The sequence below is a fragment of the Lagopus muta genome, chromosome 7, assembly GCF_023343835.1.
Source record: "Lagopus muta isolate bLagMut1 chromosome 7, bLagMut1 primary, whole genome shotgun sequence".
In the NCBI taxonomy this organism is placed as follows: Eukaryota; Metazoa; Chordata; class Aves; order Galliformes; family Phasianidae; genus Lagopus; species Lagopus muta.
This window is the reverse complement of record NC_064439.1, coordinates 36,907,328-36,932,473: the sequence shown is the minus strand read 5'-3', so window position 1 is coordinate 36,932,473 and position 25,146 is coordinate 36,907,328. Positions and strand designations below refer to the sequence as shown.

General features: G+C 41.9%; 1 protein-coding gene across 3 annotated transcripts in view; it reads right to left on the bottom strand.

The window, feature by feature from the left end:
• The window catches only part of RARB (retinoic acid receptor beta), a 318,594-nt gene extending 301,808 nt beyond the window's left edge, over positions 1-16,786 (bottom strand). For 2 of the 3 annotated variants that reach the window (XM_048951380.1, XM_048951378.1), the window contains exons 1-2: positions 16,715-16,786; positions 8,133-8,218 (exon numbers count right to left, since the gene is read on the bottom strand). The gene's annotated coding sequence lies outside the window, so the exon portion shown is untranslated. The remainder of the gene's footprint in view (positions 1-8,132; positions 8,219-16,714) is intronic. The other variant, XM_048951379.1, reaches the window with a different exon arrangement.
• Positions 16,787-25,146: the final 8,360 nt, after the last annotated feature.

The window sequence follows — 25,146 nt, the reverse complement described above, 5'->3', positions numbered from 1 at the left end:
ATGCATTCACGGCCCATTACTTCAAATAACTTTACTGTATAAATAGTCCACTCATAAAATAATGGCCTCAATTAACATTTAATTCTCATACAATGTCTTTGTAATGTATTGCAAGGATTAAAAGTTCTGCATGAATATCACTATTCTAGAAGTGCCACAACTTACAAGAAAAGTACTGACATTATTTTCCACTTGATTAAAATTAGGTGTCTCCCCCCCCCCCCCCCCCCCCCCCCATGGCCTGGAATAATTACAATAAGAGATACTCTTCTATGTGTTGAAGCTCCCAGTCTTCTCATTGATTCTCAGCTTTGATCTGAAAACTCATAAGCACTCTAGCACAGCATTACTGGAGAGGGAAAAGCAGCGAGGTCTCACCATCCTTCCAGTCCTGCAATTTCACTCACAAAGCAACGCGTATTTACTGTGTATGCACACTTCCATCCTTTGTACAACAAGTACAAGGGGTGCAGCAAATTTTCTGAGATCTCCATCAGCTAAGAATATGCAAGCACTGCCACTGCTGAGAACAGACAAGACTGAGGCAAGAGTGGAAGAATATTTCTGACATTATCTGGACATTTTAATAGCAGCATGTGATAGAAGAGCAGCTTGTAACTTGATAGATTTAAATGTCGAGTGAAAGACCTTCCCTCACTCAGCAATCTTAGGGTTTTCCAAGCTAAACTGACTGCCTAATGCACTCTTTTGGAACAGAAAATTAAGACGTTAACTGGGAAAGAGAGCATCTTTGTAATATGCAGTTGCTTTTATCCTGCAACACAATGGCTGAGCATTGATGAGATGATAACGCAGTCAATTAATCAAACACCAACAAAACACATTCTAACAATGACTGCCACATTCATGGTGTCATTTTAGGAACTGACTCTAGTACACATGGATTTATTTTGTTCCGGTGTTTGACCTGAATCCTAATGAAATCAACTATTAGAAGAAACTAAGCCAGTGCAAGCCACTAGCTTTTGAGGCCATGCTGCAAAACCTGCTGAAAAAGCCATAAGATGCTTCCCTGCAAATCTGGAATGAGGAAGACCAAAAAGCTCCTGGAAATTTAAAACGGACCTTATTCTGCCCACCTAATTCATCTGACAAGTGCCTTGATGGTCAAATGGTTGACTGAAAAAAATATTAGGAGTAAAACAGATCTAAATTTAAAATTCTGCCAACACCTATTAACATCAAAACATGTTTAAGACTATGCTAGTGCTTCTGCCCATGAGTTGGCCTAAGGGACAAAAGAAGAAAAACAGCTATTTCAAGGAAAATGAAATATATTAAAAAAAAAAAAAAATATACAACTGCTTTCCATCTGGTATTTTCCTTCCAGGTATTGTCTTACTTTAAATTTATTGTTAATATAGTACATTATTAGTTATCCTTAATAAGCTCTGTATACGTCCAGGAAAACTGCATACACCGACAAAGACTCTTCTAGTTTTGCACAACACATGGCTTTTTTATATGATATGTTCACTCTTGAAAACTACTCCTTCACAAAATGAAAATTCAGCAGAATCCTTAATAGCTTTCATATTTCAGTCTAATAGGTAGCATGGCACTGCACTGCCACCCACCTTTGCTTCAATATTGCACAGCACATTTAACAGACATTTGCTTCCTTCACACAGTCCTTATGCGCAGCTTCTGCAGGACCTTAGTATTAACATTTAACAGAGTCTATGAGCATAAAGCACATTTATGAACACCTGCTAGAACATTTTATTTGCCTTAAGAGTTTTATTACATCTGTTAATTTTTCTTGCTATGCTTTATGGGCCAAATCCTGGTCCAGTTTTAGGCTAAACTCCCACTGACTTCTACGGGAAGTGGATGTGATTCTATGTGGTGTTCCATACAAACTAAATACTTTAACAAAACTGGATCATCAGTAAGCACAATCCTGGACAGAAAAAGACAGTTCCTACCAGCACAAAAACAAAACAAAACAAAACAAAACAAAAAAAACAAAACAAAACCAAAAAACAAAACCACCTACTGACTCCAGTCTTCAGTTAGAGATTAACAATTAAAAAACCTGGAGTTATTTAATACACAGTTCTGTAGAGTTCACTGACATCGAGCTTCAAGGTAGAAGTTGTACAGGTATCCCACGCACAAACACCTATGGCTCCTGTGCCTTGGTGGGATGTTCCACCATCTTTAAGTCTCCCACTGATTTTGCAGAGGAAGTCACATCAAGAGCATTATTAATATGATATTTACAACTTAGAGAGAGATTATAACAGAGGATTCTACGCAGACTACTTCAAATCCCCCTAAAAAATTAAATTTAATTTGTTAATACAGAAACACTACTTTGACCATCGCTATGGAAAGCCCTAAAGTAGTAACAACAGACAGGGAGCAAATAGTAGAGGATATGACAAAGCCACTTGTGTTTCACAGCAGCTTGACAGTAAGTGCTTGATTCAATGCATACTATTAAGAAGAAAAAAAAGAAAAAACCAAAACAATTATAAAATAAAATTACAGACACAATGATGAATGGTGACAGAGGAAATGCTAACAGATCTAGCACCATACACAAAAACCATTGATTTTCTCTGATTACTACTTAGGTGATCAGAGTGTATTAGGTACTAGTTGCCTGCTTGCTCCAGATTTTATTAATGCTCCAACACCAGGCACCCAATTTGGAAATCAATTCTTACCTCATCATTTTTCTCTGAAGGATTCTATTATTCACAATTGATTTAACAGAAATGAAAGGCTTACCATTAACAAGAGCCAGCTGCTGACACTTCTTAGATGAATTATTGAACTTCTAGAAGTGAATTAACTTAACCATCACCAAGACTTATTGTCTGATGTTTCTCATACAAAAGTCAGTGTATTTATAATTACGGACTCAAGCAGAAGCAAGTAGCTTCTCTGGCACCTCCTTAAACACCTACCACATACACCAAGTAAATTATTAAGGAGATATGTAAAGATACAGACAGGAGTTATGCACCAAATACAGTCAGTGGGAGCTTTGTGTCTACCTTTTTTATGCCATCAATCTTTATTGTCTTTCTAAAACTGTAAAGATAGGGTCATTTTAAGCCTCAGAAAGAAGAAATCCAATTTGTGGCATGTTCTATCTTTGTCTACTGTCAAGTTTCCCACACCTGACCATGCCCTCCCAAAGGCCTACAGAAGACTATTAATTCATTTTAAGTACAAGGTGAAGATCCATCTCAGGAATTGAAATAGCAGTAGAAATAGACAACTGCAGGTGGAAGCAGTACTGCAACTCCAACCCCAAAAGCAGTGTAAAACTAAAAAGCTGGAAGCCCACCCATAAAGTTTACCATCTAAGCTAACAAGATACTTGCTCAGCATGTAAATTCATCATTCCCATTTTCTGGTCTAAAAAGAACTAAGCTCTGCTCAAGATTAATTCACTTCCTCGTGCAAGAGCTTTTGTTCTGTATATTACAAAGCTGGTGAAAGGGTTTTAACCCCTGATCAACAATTTGATACTGTAAAACAGGTTTGGAAGGGCAGTACATCAGAACAGTACCTATGTTGCAACCCTATGAATTAGTAAATTGGGCCTTGAGTACTACACATTCCCCAGCAGAAGCACTGCTAATAATGCTATTCATGAACCATCACTGAGAAATGCTGATAAAAACCTGTTTGTCAAGAGTGTTAAGAACACCTAGCTATACCAGTCTATAAAACAACTTACTGTCAAATGCAGGAGGAACTGTGCTAGGCAATACACTATCCTTAAGTCACAGGTTAGTAAACCACAGCTGTCTGGTGGGATATCAAACTGCACCAACTAGTGATTTTGCATTTCACTAGACTTTTTCCTAATCTATACTACCTGGCTGAATATGCTTCTAAAATGCTACAACAGCATCTGCCATCTCCTTTAGCCTTTCCAGACTTGTAGAGCTCAGTTCAGTTATACTTATCTCTGCAACTGCTCTGAAGTCTCCAACTCAAGATCAAGTTGAGACTCAAGGCAAGATCTACTCAGGAAGTCCTCTGGGTTAATAATGCAAATCTCTGCCTTCCATTTATGGTGAAATGATGATATTTGACTGATCCTTTCACAAAAACTGAAAGTCAGCTACTGCCTGAAGTCACTAGGGTCTCTCGTCAAAATCCTTAATGGATATGCTTGCACATTGTTGGTGGCAAAGTGTCTGGACCTTTTTTGGTTTTTTTAACTGGGTTAGCATCTGAAGAAGATACACTTAGCACTGTATTTCTCATCCTCACACTCCCCCATCTACTTTGCCTGCAATGTTACTACAACTAACTCTTTAAAATTCTGCTTACATTTAACAAAGAGTTTCAGTGTCATGAAAAATGAGAAGGGAAGAAGCCTGACAGACAGAACCTCCCAACATAAAAGCCTTACTGTTTTAGGAAAACAGGCCAAAGGTGGTTTGTTTCGCTGAGATTTTTTTTTGGTGGTTTTTTGTTTTTGTTTTTTAATATATTCATGACACAATCATACTTTTTTTTTTAAAGTATCCAAACTTTTCTATCTGCCTTTTCTCCACAGAGTAACACTTATTAACTGCAGACTGGCTGGCTCTAACAAGACTCATTAAATTTGATATCTAAATAAAATGCATCTCAGCAAGTACTTCATAAGCACTCATTTTAAAGGACATGGACATTGGCAAGTTTCTTTCTTTTCTTGTGCTCATTTTTTCCAGTGTTTCCCACATTGTGAACCTCTTAATGCTATAAGACAGAAGATTGCACAAATGGTCCTACTGGTTCTTTCCAATGGGAATAGTGTGGTCAGAATCTGGCACTCAACAAAGTTTCCATTTCTACATAGGTCTCATTTATTTTTCAGTTTTAAAATAAGACCATATTACTTTGGCATGTAACTAGAGCTGCTCCTATAATGCAGAAGAAATAACACTGCTGGCGAGCCCCCAAAGCTGCTCTGAAACAGAAATGCATTGGTAGAACTTCTATAAAACTTTTTTGACTAGAAGTAGAATTCAGCACTAGCCTAAGTGGGAAAAACTTCACTCAAATCAATCACGTTACACAGTCACTTACTGCAGATCTGAATCTCTATTAAGTTTACATAATGCAAATGTGTAAGCCAAAGTGGAATTTAAATTCTGTTGAACCAATTCTGCTCATCTCCTACACAAATAATACCTGAACACTGACTTACGATAAGTCTCCTAGGAAACTCGTTTTTCCTCAGACATGAATACTAACATGCTATTTACTACACATTGCAACCATGACACTTCTTTCCTCCCCGCAATATAATTATTATCTCACTCAGGTGCCCAGTTGTAAGGATATGATGAAATTACAGTTGCAAGACCTATCTTCCTGCACTAGTTACAGGCACTAAAGAAAATAACACAGATCTGACATTTCATAACTTCTGAGGATTTGGCTTTGCAACCTTCTTTTCAAAATATTTTTTTTTTTGCACATCATACCCAAGGTTTTTTACAGCATGAATCAGCAGTGTGCAACAGTATTATTTCAACCCAACTCCCAGCACAATTCGACTCTCAAAATTACTATAAGACAAACATTACCTGAACATCAGTGCCCATCTCCTCGAATATCCAAAAAATCATGAGCTGACAGGCACAGCACAGAAGCAAATAACTTAGAAGGAGACCTCCTGTACCTTTCTGGAGCAGCTGTTGAAAGCAACTTCTTGCCAGAGAGGGAGAAAATAATGTGATTGTGATATCAGACTGCTTAGGCACGCTCATGAGTTTGAGATAGGGATCACAGTAAGGCCTTTCTTAATTCACTCCCGTACTACTGACTGGGAAATGCAGAAATGCAGACTGTTCTAAGGTGAGCAGGCAACAAGATCTAATCTGTCACTGAAAGCAAGCTTCAACAGAAATGCAGGTGCACAGCATCCACAAAACTAGTGTTTTCCCAATAGATACTGCTCTTTTCTTTCTTCAGTGGCTGTGTGATCCCAGTGTTGAGAAGGTTCATGATTTGGACAAGGTGTCAACTCCTTCCTAAGGATCTTCAAAGAGTAACTGACTTTTAAACTTCCGTGTCTGATCAGATCTCAACAGAAGTTCATTGCTTTAGTAAAAGAGAAAGGTATTTCAATTGCCTAAGAACTACCATATCACCAAATATCAACATCCACTGCAAACAAAAGAGGTGTAAAATCATCTCAAAGGAAAAGCAATGTGGGATTTAGAAATACTCCTGTATTTAAGTTCAATTTCTAAGCACGTTGCTTACCCTAGGGTTGACTTGACCTTAAACGCAGTTGTTGGGGTACTAAATTGAAAAGCTTCATTGTTCAGTTTTTTGAGGGGAGGGTGGGTGGGTGTTGTTTTTGTTTACTTGTTACACTGTTGCTGGAGATAAAAATGACAGAGGAATGTAGAATGGAATTCTTTACCTTCAGATTCTTAAGAACTCATACCCAATGTACCACAACTCACAAACTGCTTCAAGTACTTCAACTAAGCATATTCACTGTAAGTGTAAAAGTCAGGCTGCTCACACGCACAACCAAGTATTTTTCAATAAAACGTAACATATTTGGGATGTTTACTGACTTAGAACAGTTCACAGAATCAGCAAATAGGAAGACAGACATGAGATGATGAATTAAAATTTTAGGATCTGAACATAATATTTCATCCACATACGTGGTTAGACAAGGCATCAAATAATCTTAACACACAGCTACTCCAGGAGTAAAACTCCACCCATTACATTGCTTTCTCCCTCCCCCTCCATGTAGTTCGTCTAAGAATTAGTGTCATAACAATCATCAAATCTTCAGGAATTTAAGGCCAATTTGCAACTGAGGATAGCAAGACACAATCATTACCTTTTTATTTCCACAGTGGAAATAATGTACTACAGGTGTTTCAGAAAGACTTTGATTTTTGAAACCAGCCTCTTTCCATATGTTACTGACTCTAACAGAGGCACGTTTTTATTTAGTCTAAATCATGCCTTATGGGACACACTTATGAGGAAGAAAGGAGGACATGCAACTGGCATTTGAGACATATTGCCAATGCAAAGCTGCCAAAAGCACACAGCGGGGAGCATGTTTTGGCTATCATGAGCAGAATAAGCATGCACTCCTCAACCACTGCCAGCTGGCATTTGTTTCCAAACAGAACACTCACTAGGCAGTTTGGAGACTGGACATACTCCTAACCTTAAACTACGCTCCCATAAAACTGTGCTGCTGAGATACATCATTAACAATGCCTGTCTCCTAGATCACTGCCAAATAAGAAACACTGAACAACACAGAAAAATCATACGTTTCCACTATGAAAAAAAAAGGACCTTAAGTATCTTAATGTACTCTACTGCTTATGGCAATAGGAAGATTTTAAAAGGGCTGAAAGAAGCTTCTGCCCACATCTTGAGAAGCAGAAACACTGTTACTGTTCCACAGCACATGGAGAGAAAAAGTGAAATCCGGAGATTTAGAGCAAACAAACACAACAATGAGCAGCAAGTGTGGCTGGCACTATGATTATACGCATGTTTAATGCAATCACTAGCAATCCTCACAACAGAGATGATCCCTCCTTTATGTGCTGGGGCAGGTTTCTGGGTAGAAGATTAATGTTCCTCTCCATCTGCTAATGACTATATAGGTCCCGTGGGCTTTGCACCAAGGGTACTCTGCCCTTAGGATGAAAAAAGAAATGGGAATTTGTGTTGGATTTCTACATGCACCTACCATTTCCAGCAACACTCCCAGTTGAGAAGTACATATTATTTCCATTTTACCTACCAAAAACATATTTTCTCACTATAGTTCAACTGTGATTCCAATTAGATTTTTCAAAGATAACAGTTAAAAGGAGAACAAACCACCAGGGGGGCACTTTTCACTTCTAAAGTGCTTACCTGATATAGTCGACATTGGTATTTTCCCTATAAGTGCTCCATTCATTACATTTTTACCATATTTTCAAAGTCACTCCCCTCCTTTAGATTTCCCCTTCTCTATTACAGACAGCCTGCTGTCATGGACCAAGCACCTCTGAAGAAAAAAGGAACCGGAGACTGCCGTGCAAAGGAGAAGGAACTAACTACAAAATTCAATCTACTTGGATTCTGTGAGCGGATTTTTAACTTACCCCCTTAACTCTACCTTCACTCCTGAAGCAACTCAGAGGGAGCCTGAAGTGGGGTAGTTTTCAAAGACCTAAGCCAGTTCGACATCCTGGAAGAAAATGGGAAAGAGCAGTCAAAAAGTCGTTTTGAAGGAATAACAGCACACACTCATCACTAGAACAATGACTGATACTCTGGGCAAAATTAGGAAACATCTAATACTATCTCCAGCATGGACAAACAATGAATCATAAACCAGTCTTGCTTCAGTGAAGTCTTTGGATTTTAATGCCTTAGGCTCCCGCTCCCACTGAATGCCTCTAGAGATTGCAATGCGGACCCCTCTTCTCAGTCCCAACACAAGGAAGAAGCAGACATCCATGCCAAAATTCTCAGTAAGCACTCAAGAATTTCAGGGCTGGTCAAATGTGCACTAACACCCAGCACACACAACCAACTTTCCCCAGTTTACTCAACTTAAGTTTTGGGGAATTGAAAACAAATAAACAAAGAAAAACAACCAGCTGAAAAAACAGCTGAAACACTTAGCAACTGAACCATCAACATAACAAAACTCCAACCTCTTTTAACAATGGGTATGTGTTTTCAGTAATGTGGCTTCTACCAGTCCTTTAGATCCAAGAAGATCCACCACTCCTGTCAACCTGCTTCTACCCAGCAAGAAAAACAGGAGAAGAAAAAATGTCAAAGGGAGAAGGAAAAAAAGGAAAAAATCTTCAGGAAAAAAAAAAATAGAAAAGTCTGCCCATGACCAAGCAAAAATGCAGAAAATAGCCAGGGAAGACAATACAGTACTTCCCTCACATAGCAGCAGCACTACAAAACAATGAGCACTGAACTAATAAAGTGCTCTCTCCAGCCTTTAGTACTCATAATATTACTTTGTAAACACTTCTCTAGTGGATTCTTTCATTGAGAAATACTCTAAATCAAAGACATATATTCAACAATATTGACCAATTACCTGGCCTGTAAAATCCAAACCAAAACACCCAAAAAGAACAGCTCTAGCAGCAAGGCAACTTCTGTACTGCAACTCTGTTAGAACTAACAATGCTGCTCCCATGTTTCCAATCTGGACCCAGTGATTTTTGGCCTTTTTCTTGAGATTCCATTGACAATAGCTTAACATATTTCAGCCTTTAGTTTAAAAAAGAAAATGCCTTCCTCTTTTAAATGTGTACAATGCTGGATAACACTGAATATGATTTAAACACACATGGAAGCAAAAAGGGAATTAAAATTGCTTATATTACTCAATTACTAAGTCATCCTCCAATCCTTTTGAGATTTTGTCTTAGGGTTGAAAAGCTCAAACCTCCATGCTAGAAAATACATATTGTTAAGGATTTTAAAGACAAGGGCCAGAACAGAAAGCTGCAGCTCCCTGCTGAGAGTACAGGACAGCACTTCTCCACAAATTCAATCCTTCACTGCAACCTCTTGAGCAAAAGCTTGCCTTCCCCTCTGCAGGTGGGCAGCCCCCAAGGCAGAATCTGTTGAGGCCCACGCGCCTGCACAAGCCAACAGCAGTCCCACCAGTTTTACACAAGCCCATGGTGCCTCAGCAGAAAGGCCATGCAGTCCAGCCTGTAGGGAATGCGCAGCAGCTGAGACTGATGGTATCTACTTACACTACTGCACACTGCTTATTCCATCCCCTTCTGAAAAGCTGAAATACTCTTAACTTCTGAGTCTGAATCACAGCAACAATGTTTACCTCAAGTACTGGAAAAAGCATTAATGTCATTAATGCAAAAAAAAAAAAGCCAAAACATAAGTTGTCTTTGGAGGTACCAGCGTTTAGCTGTGGATAAACTGTTCCTTCCTCCTTGCACTTATAAGCAAGTTTGCAGAGACAGAGGGTGGCAAACTAACTTGCTCTCCACCGGTAAATCTTCACGATTCCAAAACACAGGCACCAATGTACACAGCTCACGTTATTCTGTGTTCAGAGAGTGAGACACTGCTTGAAAGACTAACACTGAATGAATTACAATTCACACAACACACGTCATTTGGGCATCCTGAGTGTGGGAAACACTGCACACTTCAGGCCAAAGCTGTGGCCATTTCCAGCGCTTCTCACTGGAATCATCATTACCTCTGAGGAAATGCAGAGAACAGTGAGGATATTCTCCTCCCATCAGGTCTAAAAGTGTCAGCGGTCACTCTGGAGATCTTCATTAGTTATTCAAAAAACAGCATTTTTTTTCCGCCAAACCACAGTGGGTTTCAAAAACACGTTTAACGCACCTTTCCACTTCTGAACCACAGCTGAGCCCACCACCAGAAAAGCATGATGTTTATTTGTCCAGAGCCACCCTCAGCCCAGCAGGAAGATGGCAGTCACTAGCAGTAGTAGCTCCATACAGAAGCACTTAGCTCATTCCCTTTGCTTACACCTGGTCACCTATTTTGAGATGTCTACATGTCACTCATTCTCTGCACACCCCAGAGAAGGCTTTTTCTCTGTTCCATCACAGCCCATAGGATACAGAGGACTGCAGACGACCTCCACCTTCTGTTCTCCAGACTAGGTAACCCAGGTGTAGTAGAAATGTTAAGTCACAGCTTGAACCAGCAATTGAGCATCTAGCAGGAAAGCAGGGGCAACCCAGGGGAGCTCAGTGCATCCAATGCACCTGAGTGACTGGAAGAGGTGGAGTCAGGATCCATCCCTTCCCAGACTTCATTTAAGGGTTGGCAGTGGAAGCAAGGGTATCTTACTGGAGATCCCTAAAGGTGTGTGGCCTTCTGAAGGTAAGCAGCTTTTTTCCCTTATTTCTGTGCCTACTGCTGTCATGTTTGAGCAAATCCTTGCTTGCTGCAACCTGGAATCTTGCTGCCTTGTTGTCATTGTTGTACTTTCCATTGTATTACAGCAGGTCCCACAGCATTTTGTGTGTCATAGGCTCCAGAAACCAGCTACAAGCAGCTCTCCTCTGGGCTCTCTTCAGTTCACCCCTACCTTTTGTTATGCTGGGGACTACGGGTGAATACAGCATTATGCCAGGAGGAGTCACATCACAAGGAATGGTCATTGCCTTCAGCCAGAGACAGTTCAGCATGTACTAGGCTCCACTGCAAGAGCACTGACAATTCCTACTCAACGCCCTCTTGTATCACAATGTTCTGTCACTTTTATGCTTTCCCTACCAGAAAGTAAAGAGTTAAAATGTGATTACCAAATATCCCTTGGGCACCATACAATAGAAACAAGAAGCTAATACTGCAGCTAATGTTCTTTGTGGAAAAAACTTAGAAGTGGGGCAAGACCTTACAGCCACTGACATCAACCAAAATTTAACTTGAGAAAGGATGATTAGGCCCAATCCGAAGATGCAGTAAACTTGCAAACTAGTATATCTGAAAACTGATCTCTTCCTTTTTCCAGTAAGTTTTTTTTTTTTTTTTTTAAATGAAAATATTTTAACTGAAATATTAACGCTACTGACAGCTGAGACAAGGTGGCTGCCCCAAGTTAGGATCATTTAACTATTTGTGGAAATACACCACATGGTCTTTCACATACTTCACCCTGATCAGACTGCATCGCCCTACAAGTCACCTGCTACCATATCTTCTCATCTCAGAGTATGTTCTTCCGGGATCTACCTCATAGGAACAATGCAGAGCATTAGACAGGAGAAGGCACTGCTTCCACTGCAGCATCTCTGATCCCCCAAGAGCCCCTACAAGATCACTGTGGAGTAGTTTTTTTGTTTGTTTGTTTGTTTTTTTATGGTGACTGAACAAAGAAATATCTGCACTTCAAGAAAACTGAATGTGGTTTAGAATGTATACAACTTCCTGCAGATGACCCCAGAAAAAAATAAAAAACATATGATGTGTAACTTCCTTTGACTTTTCTTTGAACTCTAGATGGAAAGCTTTGAAAAGCAGCATTTTCTTATTAGTTACTTCCAAGAAATAAAATTTCTAAATAGAATCTAATGCTAACGTATTTATGTATAGCAGTACCATAGGGGAATGCACACCCACTTACAGAGAAACACTTCTTAAAGTTATTATTTGAGATGGGACGATGACAAAAGCAGTATACACCACTCATTTGGCAGCACTGAATCCAAAGGATCCACAGACAGGCTAGATATAAGTCAAAACAGATTTGAGAGGAAGGAGATGTGGGAAAAGGAAGACTGTGTTACCTGTACTGGACTGCAATTTGCCACACCTGGCAGTGTAAAGCATGCTCTCACAAGGGATGCACCAGATTTCATTCAGACCCAAGGAAGGCAGCTTTCTGTACAGTCAGAAGATGCTCTCCATATGGAAGAATGGCTTTAATAAAGATTCAATTTATCATTTATTTAAAGCTTGTCTTCTATTACTGTGGTACATATTGCTGCCGCAGGGAGCAACTTTTTCATATCTGCCCAGATAAGAGGTAAAACCTCCAGAATCCTGACCACCATCAAGAACTTGAGCCCAGGATCTTCAGACTGCACTGTGCAAGTACAGTGCACAAGTTCCATCCAGCAGCATTAAGTATGTTTTAGTACAGAGAAATATACGTAGGAGTATATTTATACACATGTCTTTGTTCATTTCTGAATACAGGGCAGGAACTCTGCATGCTACAAACACATCCAAAGTAAGCAAGCTTTCAGCAACTTATTACCAATAAGAGGCATGAGTGACTGTAATATTCTGACAGAATCCCTGACAGAAAAGCGACAGCAAGGACAGCACAGCTGTTTGATGGTGCTAGCGTGGTACTTCTTCCACCAACCTGCTGTAGCATGGGAAACACACATGCTCCCAGCCCTGTGCTGTAGCTGATCTGTGCCCAGCCCGGGTCACCAATCCAGAGAAATCCACAGCACTGGAAGCAAGAGGGAACCCAGAGAATCTGGCAAGAGATGCCCCTGCAAACACACCATGCCCAGTGTGGGCTGGATGTTCTGCACAGCACTCAGAAAGGTGCTGCCACTGATGGTCCAGTGAGATGGACAAAACCCACTCATGTTCAAGCTTACAAGCTGGAACTTCCCCAGGTAATTCTTCTTTCCCCTCTACCTTACCCTCCCAGTTTAGCTCACAGAGACCACGTCCCAAGTGCCACGCTAATCAGCAACAGTTTTGCACATTGTATTAAAAACAAAAATAGTCCAAAAAAATGTAGGGAAAAGGAAAACTGAATGAGCTCACATGTATTTCATCAGTAAGTTCATTAATACCAGCATACTTAATTACATCTAAATTATTTTAATTTTGATCTGAGAAGGTCATAACTGCAAAAGAAGTCATAAATTAGACATGTATTATAAGAGAGTCTATTGCCTCACACATTTGTTATGAATACAATTTGGTTTTGCATACATTTTTCTGTATTTGCATACAAAATCATGTATGGCTAATCAAAGATAATAACAACGATCTCACTGCATCAGGACATGAGAAGACATGAACAGTCTGGTTTATGTTTAGGCTGTGTAAAAGATATACCCAATATCTTCAAAGTATTACTTTAGCAAACTAAATACATATTTAATAAAAATGAAGTTATTTTTGCCTTCACTAACATAAGCAGCTCCTAAAGAATGTACTCCTTATAGGTAAAGGAGTAAATTCTACACACACTCTACGTTTCCTTTTTTTCCCATGATATTTTCATTTTTTTCCAGCATAGGCCTCTCTCATGTACTTCACATCCAGCATTTTCCAACACATTTTCATGAATTTGAAGTAAACTGTAGGTTACAGAGAAGAAAAAGTTAAATGACTCTTGAGCACTTCAAGTTTTCCCACTCTGGTAGCAAGCAGCACACTGCACGTTGCTTTGAAGGAGGGAAATACAATTTAACTGTCATTTCATCACTACCTTGGGACACATAAAGGCCATCTCCTATGGTACTGAATATTTAATTGGAAGACAACCCACAAAGAAGCAAAACTTGACATTATTTTTTTCTTACATTTTGCCTAAGCTTTAGCATTAGTTTGTACTTAAAATACACATTGTAATAAACCTCATGATTAGGATTAGCTAAGCTGTATCAGAGTATTTCAGTAACTGTTGTCACTAATATATAAGCAAGTAGAGTATCAGTGACATTAAGAGACAACAGATTTAAAACAGGTAGCTTAGGGAATTCAGTGCTACAAGACACCAGTTAGCCAACAGGTTACTGAACAAGAACAAACATAGTAATGTTCTATGCAAGTAATGTTCTATGCAAGTTCTATGCTGGCTGAGCAGCATTAGAAGAAGCTTCCACCATGACAAAAGTATCCCATAGCTGCCGGCAAATGAACACTAGCCTGACTTTGTTCTGCACCCTACAGAGAAGCAGAAGCCTTTTAAAGCATTGCCAATAATGCATGCTGGAGAGTCATGTCCTGGGGTGTAAAGTAGTGGAAAATTATATCTTTGTCTTGAAAACACTGGTATTTCATGCAAGAAATACAAGTTTTAGCACAAAACCGATTGAGCCTCCTTGCCACTCTGGTTTTACATGTGTGAATGCACAGAAGTCAGCAGGGACCTCTCCCACAGTATCCGTGCAGTCAGAAATGTGAAGATGGATGACCTCTTTCAGGCACATCTGGCCCAGGCTCCTACCCTGCACATCCACGGGCACCTCATAACAGGGAATTCACCAGAATACTTTATTGTTTCATTCCACTCACATGTGGAGATGTGAGAAAATATTAAGCCTAGTACACCTTGCTCACGTGAGAGCTCCACTGTCCCTGAACAGGACAGCATTCTTGTGACAGTAAATCTCTTCTACTACAGATACGCACAAAGCTACTTCAGCAGAACACCACCAAGGCATCACGGTGTAGCAGCTGTGGGTGGCATCACAGAATCTTCACCACTGAAAAAGATCTCTAAGATCATCCAGTCCAACTGTCAATCCATCACCATCATGCCTACTAAATGCTCACGTCTCCTTACATGCCACATGCACGTGGTTCTTCAGCACTCCCAGGGAAGGTGACTCCACCACCTCCCTGGGCAGTCTGTGCCACTGCCTCACCACTCTTTCTAAGAATAAGTTTTTCCTAATGTTCAGCCAATCTCCAAAGAACCAGGTTTCCAGATGGGATGGAGATGCCTTCTCATGCTGCTGTTAGGGCAAACCAGCCTGATAGTGGGCCACAGGGCCTCGGCTCTGCAAGAAGACACAGGAGGGAACCAACAGGACACAAACACAGCATCTGCTCTGCAGCTGGCGGCTGCACTCCTCACAAGCATGCTCAAGTACAGAATAATGACAGCCAAGACTGAGGCAGGGCCTATATATTGGGCAATTGCTCTCACTGAACTAACAGCCTAACAGAGACCTTTCCCACAGCCCTCCATCCAGCAAAACCTACTTCTCTGGTACCCTACCTACACAGGCACAGCATCAACCTCCTCCGATCGTTAAAATCAGATGCAAACAGATGCTGACACATCAAGCTCTTACCCAGGGCTTGGTTCATACTGAACAGATTTAATCCATATTTTAAATCAAAACCAGCATTCTCGTTAAAAGAAAACGAGAAACGCCGCACTCTTACAAGCAACTTTTTTATTTCTTCTGATTTCCCTCAGCTCGCCCCAAATGACACAACCAGAACCGTTAGCGATGCCCACGCAGCGGCCGTTGCCGCCAGGTCTCACGGCGCCGTCCCCGCCGCCCCTCAGCCCCGCCCGCCCAGCGCGCCCCTCCCGGCAACACGGCGCCCGGAGCCCCGCACGGCGCACGGGAACCCGCGGCGGGTTCTGTCTGCGGGCTGCTGCTGCGCTGCCCTGGCGGGCACCGCTCAAACAGCAAGATTTTGCGTCGCACAGCTAAATATTTTCTTCTCAGCATCTGGGCTATTATTTCTGCCTCTCTTCAAACGCGAAGGGAAACTGCTTTCAGCATCACACGCGCTTGCCCCAAGTTGCCTCGTGTACTTCACGTTCTGCGGGCACCTTTCTAAAACGCGCTGAAGCACACCTCAGCCAAAGGCCGAACCTCACCGCGGCGCGAACCAGCGCAACTCCGCCGCAGACCCGAAGCCCGCTCCGCGATGCAGCACACCGGCACCGCACACCGGCACCCGCCCCCTGGGACCCGGGAGAGAGGTGGCAACGGGCTGCGGGCGGCACGGCGCGCACCTCGGGATGCTCCCGTGGAGCTCCGGTCACTTTCGCGGCGAATGCCACCGAGACGGAGCCGCTTTTTGAACAAATCAAATGTCTGCCCACCGAAATAAGTCCCCGCGCGCAGCGCCGGAGAGCGACGGTACCGGAGGCGGACACGAGCAGCACAGAGGTGTTCCTCCCCACGCTCTGCCCCGTCGGAGTCCCGAGCGCAGTTCAGCGCTTCCCACTCCCGGCTCCACGCTACCGCACCGCTCCGAGGACGCCCCGGCCGCGCTTTTGTCTGCGGGCGGACGGGCGGAGCGGAGCACCGCGGCGCTCGCGCTGACTTACAGCCGCCAGCGGGGCACCAGAGCCGCGCGCCCGCAGCCAACTTCCCACGGCGCGCAGGACGTACAGCGACGCTACGCGCCGCGCCGCGCCCCGTTCCCCCCGCGGCAGGACGCGAGCCGCTCCGAGCCGCCGGCCCCCCGTTACCTCCGCGGCCGCCCGATCCCGCCGCCGCCCCACCAGTGTAGCCGGCAGCGGCGGCGGCAGCCTCGGCCCCCCCCGCCCCGCCCCGCCCCGCCCCGGCCCGCCCCCTGGCGGGGCCGCCGGGGGCTCGCGCGCCCCCTTGCCGCGCGCGGAGGGCGGGGGGCGCCGCGGGAAAAGGGGCCCGCCGCCATTTTGCCCCCTCGAGGGTCCGGGACGATGCGCGGCCCCACCGAGCCACACACCTCGTTGTACCCCCCACGCGGCCCAACCCGGGGAAAGGGCAACGCTGGCTTTGCCCCCTCCCACAATCCCCACACCACAGCTGCTTCTGCCGCCACACTTTGTGTTCTTACTGCTCTGCTTGCAGCTCCTGGACAAAGTTTCTCCCTCAGCACTCTCCCATCCCAGTCTTGCAAGCAGCCGCGGCCACAGCACAGGCACCTTCAGGGCTGGCGTTCCTTCTCCTCGCACCTTGATGCCGCTCCGCACAACTCCGTGCTTAGTCAGGCAGCCGGGCCTGCAGTGAGGACCGTTCGGTTGTGGAAGGAATCCCCAGAGGGGAAAAGGTGTCGGGCCGGGCTGTGCTGCTGGGACCTTCTGCCTCCGTGTGGCTGCAGCTCATCTCGTGAAGGGACTGCAAAGTCTTGTGGAGACTAACATGGGCTGGAGTGCACCGCTCAGAACTGTGACAGCTATAAGGAGCTGGAGGAAGAATTGTGTAAACATTATTAAGAGCAGTAAACGCACGTCAGCATTAGGCAGTCTTGTGTAGAAATGTTGGTAAAAGCTGCGCTGAACATTTCATTCCTAATGCTTTTTTAACTTTATGTAGCTTGTATAATAGGCCCTGTGCTTTGCTCCTGCCTCGATGGAAAATCATTACATGGTAATGGATGAACCGGTTCGGAAGGAGCACGGCTGAGGTACCGCTCGTGTTCATTTGGAGATGCAGCATACGAGAGGAAGTCGCGGGAGGCCTGCCAACTTTCCCAATTTAATTATTAAGCTGTCAGATCCTGACTTCTTGTTTCCACTTCCCGAGGCAACATCTGGCTGTAATAACAAAAATAAATAATTAACATAAAATTTGATCATTCACTCGGTAGCATTCTGTTTCCAGTGTCCTTTTTACTGCAGTCTTACAAAAAACTCAATACGGGGGACCTGGAACTGGCATCTCTGAACTACTGCTAAGTGAAGACAAGAATAGAGTCGGCTATGATCCGCGAGGCAGAGCTGTGCAGCAGGGTCTGTCATACTCGAGCCTTCTTCAGAAAGTCCACTGGTGTGCATTTTAATCTTCCTAATCCTTCTTTTATTCAGAAAAAAACATCAGCATTTTTTTTTTCACTGTGCAAAGCTGAATTATATGACTTCTGGAGATAAAAAAAGATCTTTTTTTAGCCAAGAATTATTGCATTTTCATCAAGCATTGCTTCAAAAGGGTAGCAGTGATTTCAGGAAAAAAAAAAAACACAACAACTATAAAGGATATCATGTTTAAATGCTACCAAATGTGAGCAAAATGCTGAAGAGAAGTTTTAAAATATCTTTGACTGCGCCTTCACGTGTTCTCTGGGTCTGTTTCATATGATGTGACAGCTTCAGCTCACAAGTCCTTACTGCAGTGGCTTTTGGAACCGTATGCCTCTTTTTTGCATATCCTCACTCAAACACACACATGCTCACAAAAATATATATCTATATATGTGCGTATTCACAGGCAGAGACAAATACAGAGTGACTCAGCTCTGTGTTCTACTTGCTTAATCAGTTTTCAAAGCTTAGGCACTGTTCTCTTTTCTTATTTAAAATGCCGACAGCTATCTTTACCACATTCCTTTTTTCACGGCAAGGGTGCCATGCCTTGACAAAGCCAGACAACCTAAGCTGCCCACAGTGGGCTCCTCCTCCCTGGATGCCACTCTCCTAAATGTCTTTCTGAAGGTCAGGAGGTCAGTTCGTCCATTAATCACATGGGAGGTTGGCTTCGACACTGGCCCTTCAAACTGATTTGGGGCAATCCTAGAAGGCCATTCTTCCTCATGGTCCTGAGGTAAGGAAGGAGGTGGAGCTCGGGACACAGAGGTCCTGCAAGGCGAAATACCAGGAGGCGATGTCAGGAGTGCCGTGGGGTGAACCCTGTTGCCCACAAGCAGCATGTTGGCCAGCACAGCTCCTTTCACTTTGGTCTACAGGGCTACAACAGAAATGGTAAGTACGAGCTGGGCATGTACAGTGATAGTGCTCTCTCATCGTGATTCTATACCTTAGCATACCCAAGTAAAGCATACATTTTGGTTTTCTCATTCCATAATTTTCTTCCCCTTCCATTAAGAAGTTAGGTGTCAGAGGAGTCTGACATCAATGCTGCTGTCATGTGGACTGACATAAGAGATTTCCTCTCGGGGCCTTATTTTTTTCAGAAGTTTGCTTTCTTTCAGATCTTATCAATTTCTTAGTGGCTTCCTAAGGATCATTTTTTTCCCATTTTTTTCTCTCTCTGTCCCCCAGTTCAAGTAGCAGAAAGGCTAACTATCCTGTTAAGTAGGGCAAACTTCCTTAAATCATCCGAAGAACTCTATAATCCTTTCATACTTGCTTCCCATCTTCAAGTGAAATGACTATGCTTGTTAAGTCCTCACAGGAGAGGATTGAATACTTTATATAAATTCTATTCAAAATTCTCCTGTTTTCCCTATACTTCATGAAAGATCAGTCAAACTCCTACTTTAAACTATAAAGAAGAAAGAAAATAGAGCGAGGTGAGTGTTGAAAGTGAATTTTCTGGTCAAATTCTATTTATCAGTTTCTCTATCATTAGCCAATTTCCAGGCATACAGCCCAGTTTTATTTTTAGAAAAGTCACCTGGGACTGAAAAAAAAATGGTCAAAACAAAGCATTTCAAAATGCTCTGGACCAAAGAAATGTTTCTGACACAGCAAAGGCTGTGCTGAGTTCTGTGATCAGATGCGGCTTTGAAACCATTTGTGCAGTCTCTTGATATAGAAAGGAAAGTTTGTACTCGTGTATATTAAGGAGGTGAACTTCACTTTCCTTACTTTTTGTTCAGGAGATTCCTTCATGACTTTTGCACCAGTATGAATTTGGCAACAAAGAGGAAATTGTGTCAACAATGAGCACAGCTCTTATGAAAAGCCAGTTGATGGGCAATTTAATACAGATAATTTTATAGTCTGCTGGTGAAGGTCAGTAACATGGTGGATAAGCCTACAATGCTTTTATCTGTGTATTTGCAAACTTGAAAGAAGAAATTAGGGTCTTTCAAAAGTAGCAGCTTTTAATTGCCAGCCTCACATACAGGCATACACTTGGAGAGACTGCTGAACTGAATAAAAACTTAAAGGAGTCTCATGTCCAAGTTACTTGCTGTAGACCTAAGAGGACAGAGAGATGCTGATTCCCAGGAGGATCCCATTCTCGATAACATTTCTTGGTTATTTGGAGGCAATAATTTCTGTCTGATACAAATTTGCCTATGCAGAAGGAAGCCTTAATGGGGAAAATAGGATGTGCTGATCCACTAGGGCCCACATCAACAGCTATTAAAACAAACTGACACAAAGAGCCTCCTGGTTATCTATTATTGTATTGTTTGCAGACATGAGCTCGTATAAAAATGCGAAATGCTTGAAACTCAGAATCAAAAATGACTTTCCTTAATGAAAAGCATCACGTGCTGGAAAAAAAAAAATGTCCTGCAGGATTTGAAACATTAGACAAGTCAAGAGAAATTGAGAATCCTACTGTGCTTGAGGGGATTTCTCCACACCTAAATGAACATTAGATGTAACAGCCAGCACTCTCCTAAGGACACGATATGAATCCCCAAGTATTAATAATAGAAACTCAGTCCCTAGCAGTATTCATATTGTTCTACAAAGATTCCTTAAGAGGGAATGTGGATTCTATGTGTAGAGTTTAGAATATGAGTTTTGTCTCTGCTATGCTCGCTAGGTAGTGGAGATGACAGTGCATCTTTGGAGATGAGAAATAAAGCAGTGGTGCAATCAGACCATCATGCAATAATAAATGATGATGGCACCCGAGATTATAAAATTGTCTGCAGATGGGACTCCTTCAGGTTTCTGCCTATCAACTGGTCTCCTATTATCTCACTGGGAATTGTACTAAGCAACGTATGGGTGCCATGACTTCTGAATGCACAATAAAAGAATGGAAAGAAGCTGGTGAAAAATCCAACCATGATAGTTGATATTTTAAAACCACCTCTACTGCAACAGGTAATGACTTAACAAGAGCGTGCATAAAAGATAAGGAAGGAGTTAGCACAACTAAGCCATTTGTTACCTGAGAGTTTTCCTCAGTGATAATGAGAAGATTGGAGGAGATAATTAGGTGCATCATTTTTAAAGAAGCACTCCACAAGATAGTCCCCATGATGGATTGGTAGGGAGTATTAGGGTAGCAAGTGTAATGATAAAACAATATGAAGAACATAGGTGGACTGTTTGATGGGAGTATAAGAGGCTATAAAGGTCTTTAAGGAGTTGAGAGGTAAAATTGTGGAAGGCAATGCTGATTTGTAAGGAATCACATCATCCTGACATATAATCTGTGATAATGAGCTGGAAACTTAATTATAAAGCAGAAAACTTCTTGCTAATGTGGAGGCAAATAGGAAATCCAGCTAACAGACTGTGGACTTAGCTTATAAGGAGAAATTTGGTTTGCACAGGGAAAGAACAAAAATGCAAGTTATGTCTAAATCAAGCTGTGGTTACGTTTCTGGATTTGTCTTGTACATTTCTAATAATGTAAATCCTCCAAGATTTCTGCTAGGTCTCTTGTTGGAGGCATTGATGCACCTAGTAGGCACAGTCCAGTGCTGCTTGGGAGTCACAGATTAAGTGATGGAGAACCAAAGTACTGGACTATAAAAGTGGAGTATTTCATAGAACCATATACCATATTATTTCATTCTTGAAGAGGTCCTTAGGGCTGATCATGGTGAGTATGGAATCTACAGAGCACATGCATTATAATGCCTGCTGATTTTGGAAGGCTTACCAAAAAGACATTACCAGAAATAATGAGTAAATGTAAGTTCTGCTGATAGTATGCAGCAGCATGCACATTGCTGAAACACTGCAGTTTGGCCTCACAAGTTGTGTGCTCTGGTGGTGGAACCTGAATGGGTGCTATAAGTCAAAGCTTTAGACATCTGCAGACAAGCAGGAACCAGTGTCTGTCCTGCAGATAATGGGAGGGATGTACTGCATTCACACTGGTGATCTATGTTCAGAGTTCTGATCAGAGAAGCACAACAAGTCCGTGTTACAAAGGTGTCTGCATCATCTGGTTGTACTATACCATTCAGCCCTCAGCAATCCAATACTGTTCTGACAAAGTTATTTTTGGGTTAATGCATCCTGAGAAACTTTCATATTTATCAAAAAAATTGTAAGAACCTCTACACCTGCACAGGTTGCAGATGCAGAAGGCTTTTATGTCAGTGACCTGGGACAGTATTTCAGAAGGTGGACTGAAATACGGGTCAGATGAGAGCATCCCAAGCAGAAGATATCAGGAGAAGAAAAAAATAGAAGAATTTGTCCACCTAAGAGATTAACAGGAAAGTGAAATTATGCTACTGTAAATAATGGAAAGTCGAATATAAAGGAGGAGTACCAGCACATGTAGAAGTTCAAATTTGCAATGTTTCAGCATACATTTAGCCTCTGGAAAAGGTATTTGGTCATGCAATCGCTCATGAAATGGCATTTGTGTAGCCTAACTCCTGAAGTGGACAAGACGGAGTACGATGTTTAAGGATATTTTTGGTGACTTGTATTGACAAATACATTTTACAGTCTTTCTACAAGTTGATTGCAGCATGTTTGCATATAGGGCACTTACCTTCCCCAGGACCTTACAGAGCAACAGCAAGTATTTTTTGTAATAGAGTTAAGAGTGGCCTATATTTTCCTGTCATAATAAATGCTTGGATAAGCTGTATGTGGGTGGTATTAATTGGAGAAAAGATTAGGCAGATTCTTAACTGATAAAAATGCCGTAGCTCTACTGCTGCTGCAAATTATTGTTTCATCAGAAGATCTGCTTCGGATTTGTAAGCAGTCCTGCAGACGGTGCTGAATGAGGGGCATGATTCATGGGCTGAACACGTAGGATCCTAGTCCTTGGAGTGGTAGTTGGTGTTTTGGCAAGATACCCTAGGGCATCTCATATGGCACTCAACACCTATGTCATGGCACTTGATTCAACCCTTTAATGTCTCTAACTTGGTCCCAAATGTACATTGAGCAACTAAGTGCATTCTGAACACCTTTTGAGAGGATCACACTGACTCAAGTATGTCATTCTTTTATGCTTGTTTGGAGATAATTATCTCCTAAGCAATATCAACAAGTAATCAAACAAACAAGACCACCAGGGCTTCTGTAATTGAGATCTTAGACATAATTGTTTATATGTGAAGGATAAAACGCAGCTATTTATCTCTGTTAACCTTTGACTGCTTTCTTAGTCACATGGAACAGCTTATTAAAATAAGAAGGAGTGATGTATAGTGGTTAACAGTTACTTCAAGGATCTTCGCAGAATCAGGTTGCCACTGTTTCTTGCCACACAAAGAAGTCACTTAGAGTCTTCTAATTAAAATCAGTGTTTTATGTCAAGCTTTCAGTCTGCATTCTTGATTGTCATAACTACAGTCAGTATTTATTATTTATGTTTTAGGACTTTTTCAAGAGTGCTAGGTGTCTGTGCAAATACTGTAAGAAACAAGTGAGCGTGAAACGTGTCCTCTTAACTCAAGAAGGTCCCCCTCTGACAGTCAGAGCTGGCAAGCATTATGGAATTCCAACCATTGCTCGTGTCTGACTACAGTGTCCCTGCTATGGTATTGAATCACTATGAGGAATTAGAGCGAAGAGGAAGGCATGTGCACCACTAAGAGCAACATCCCACCTTCCCCAGCCCTTCCCACCCTTGGCCATGGCCCAGAGCTGTGCAGGGAGCTCCCTCTTCCGTTCTGGGTAGCTCTCATCAGTCATGCTCTCATTTTAACCCGAACATCTGCTTCCCTGCTAGCTTTTGTCATCGCCCTATTTAACTCACATTTCGATTTTAGATGAACATTATTCAGCTGTTTCCTTTTAGTGCTTATTATTGTTTTGTGCCATGGCTTGCCATTGATTAAGATGAAAATCGATACCTCATCCATGGAAAAAGAATCAAAATAAGGTGAATGCAAATAGTGCAATCATTAGGGCACCATCTAAATTAAAATGAAAAAAAAAAAAAAAGGAATATACAACACGTTAAGACCAGCCTTCTCTCTTTATGGCCATTTGTAATGTGGTATAACTGGCATTTATGACCAAAGTTAAGTTTTGTATAAATCGTTAAAATAGTTTTTTGTAAACATGGAAAATACTTTTTGGAATAGTCTATACATATAAGATTGTTTTTATTTATTTATTTTCTTCTTTTGTTTCAGTATGCTCACAGAATGAGTCTGAAACTTGTTTCCCTGACAAGTTCCAAGCACAAGCATGAACTTGCAGTACTTGGCATTCAAGTACCCAAAGAATAATTTTGTTAAGAACTATTTGTGTTAGAAGTTGGTTATTATTTCTCATTAATCTGCCTCCTTCGGTGGCATTATGTCCTTCTCTTTTTCTCTGGACTAACTGGTTCATTTACTTAAGTCCTACTCTTTGGGAAAGAACAGTCATCTGCTAAATGCTTTTACAGCCCATAGCACAGGAAGGTCCTGACCTGACTGGTCTTTGGCCTTGGAATACTTTCAAGGAATTTATTATTTATTATTCTTGTATGTAATAAATCATGGACAATTTTCATTGCTCTCATGTTTTATCAAAGGTTATTTTCTGTCCCATTTAAGTATGACTTGCTTGCCCTCAGAGTGTCAAGTTTACAGTGCAGCAGCTTCTGCAATACGGTTGTGATAGAGATTGTAGAGCATAATGGGTGTGTTACTCTAAGACTTGAGGAAATACTGTAACATCTTGGAGACTTGCGGCAGCAGCACAAATGACACACCATGATGACATTTTCCACTCATATGGACCCTGCTGGGCAGCAAACATCTGGAAACAAAAATCCTTTGTTTATCCATAGGCAGTTTCAATACTATCAGCAGTGCATGCTTCTCTCAGCCTGCTTCGTTCAACCCTGGCCAAGGATGAGCGAGCACCATTCTGAATAAGAAGGCACCTCCATTTTCACGCTTACTCAATCCTAGGCCTCTGCTTGACTATGCTAGTAAAAGTGCCATGTATAAAAATTGCTTTATGATATGCATTTGTCCTCAAAAAGTCCAACTGCAACAGTAACCGATGTGTCTGCATAAAACATTTGTGTGTTTGACTGAGAAAGAGAGAATCTGTTTGCAAGGAGATTCAAA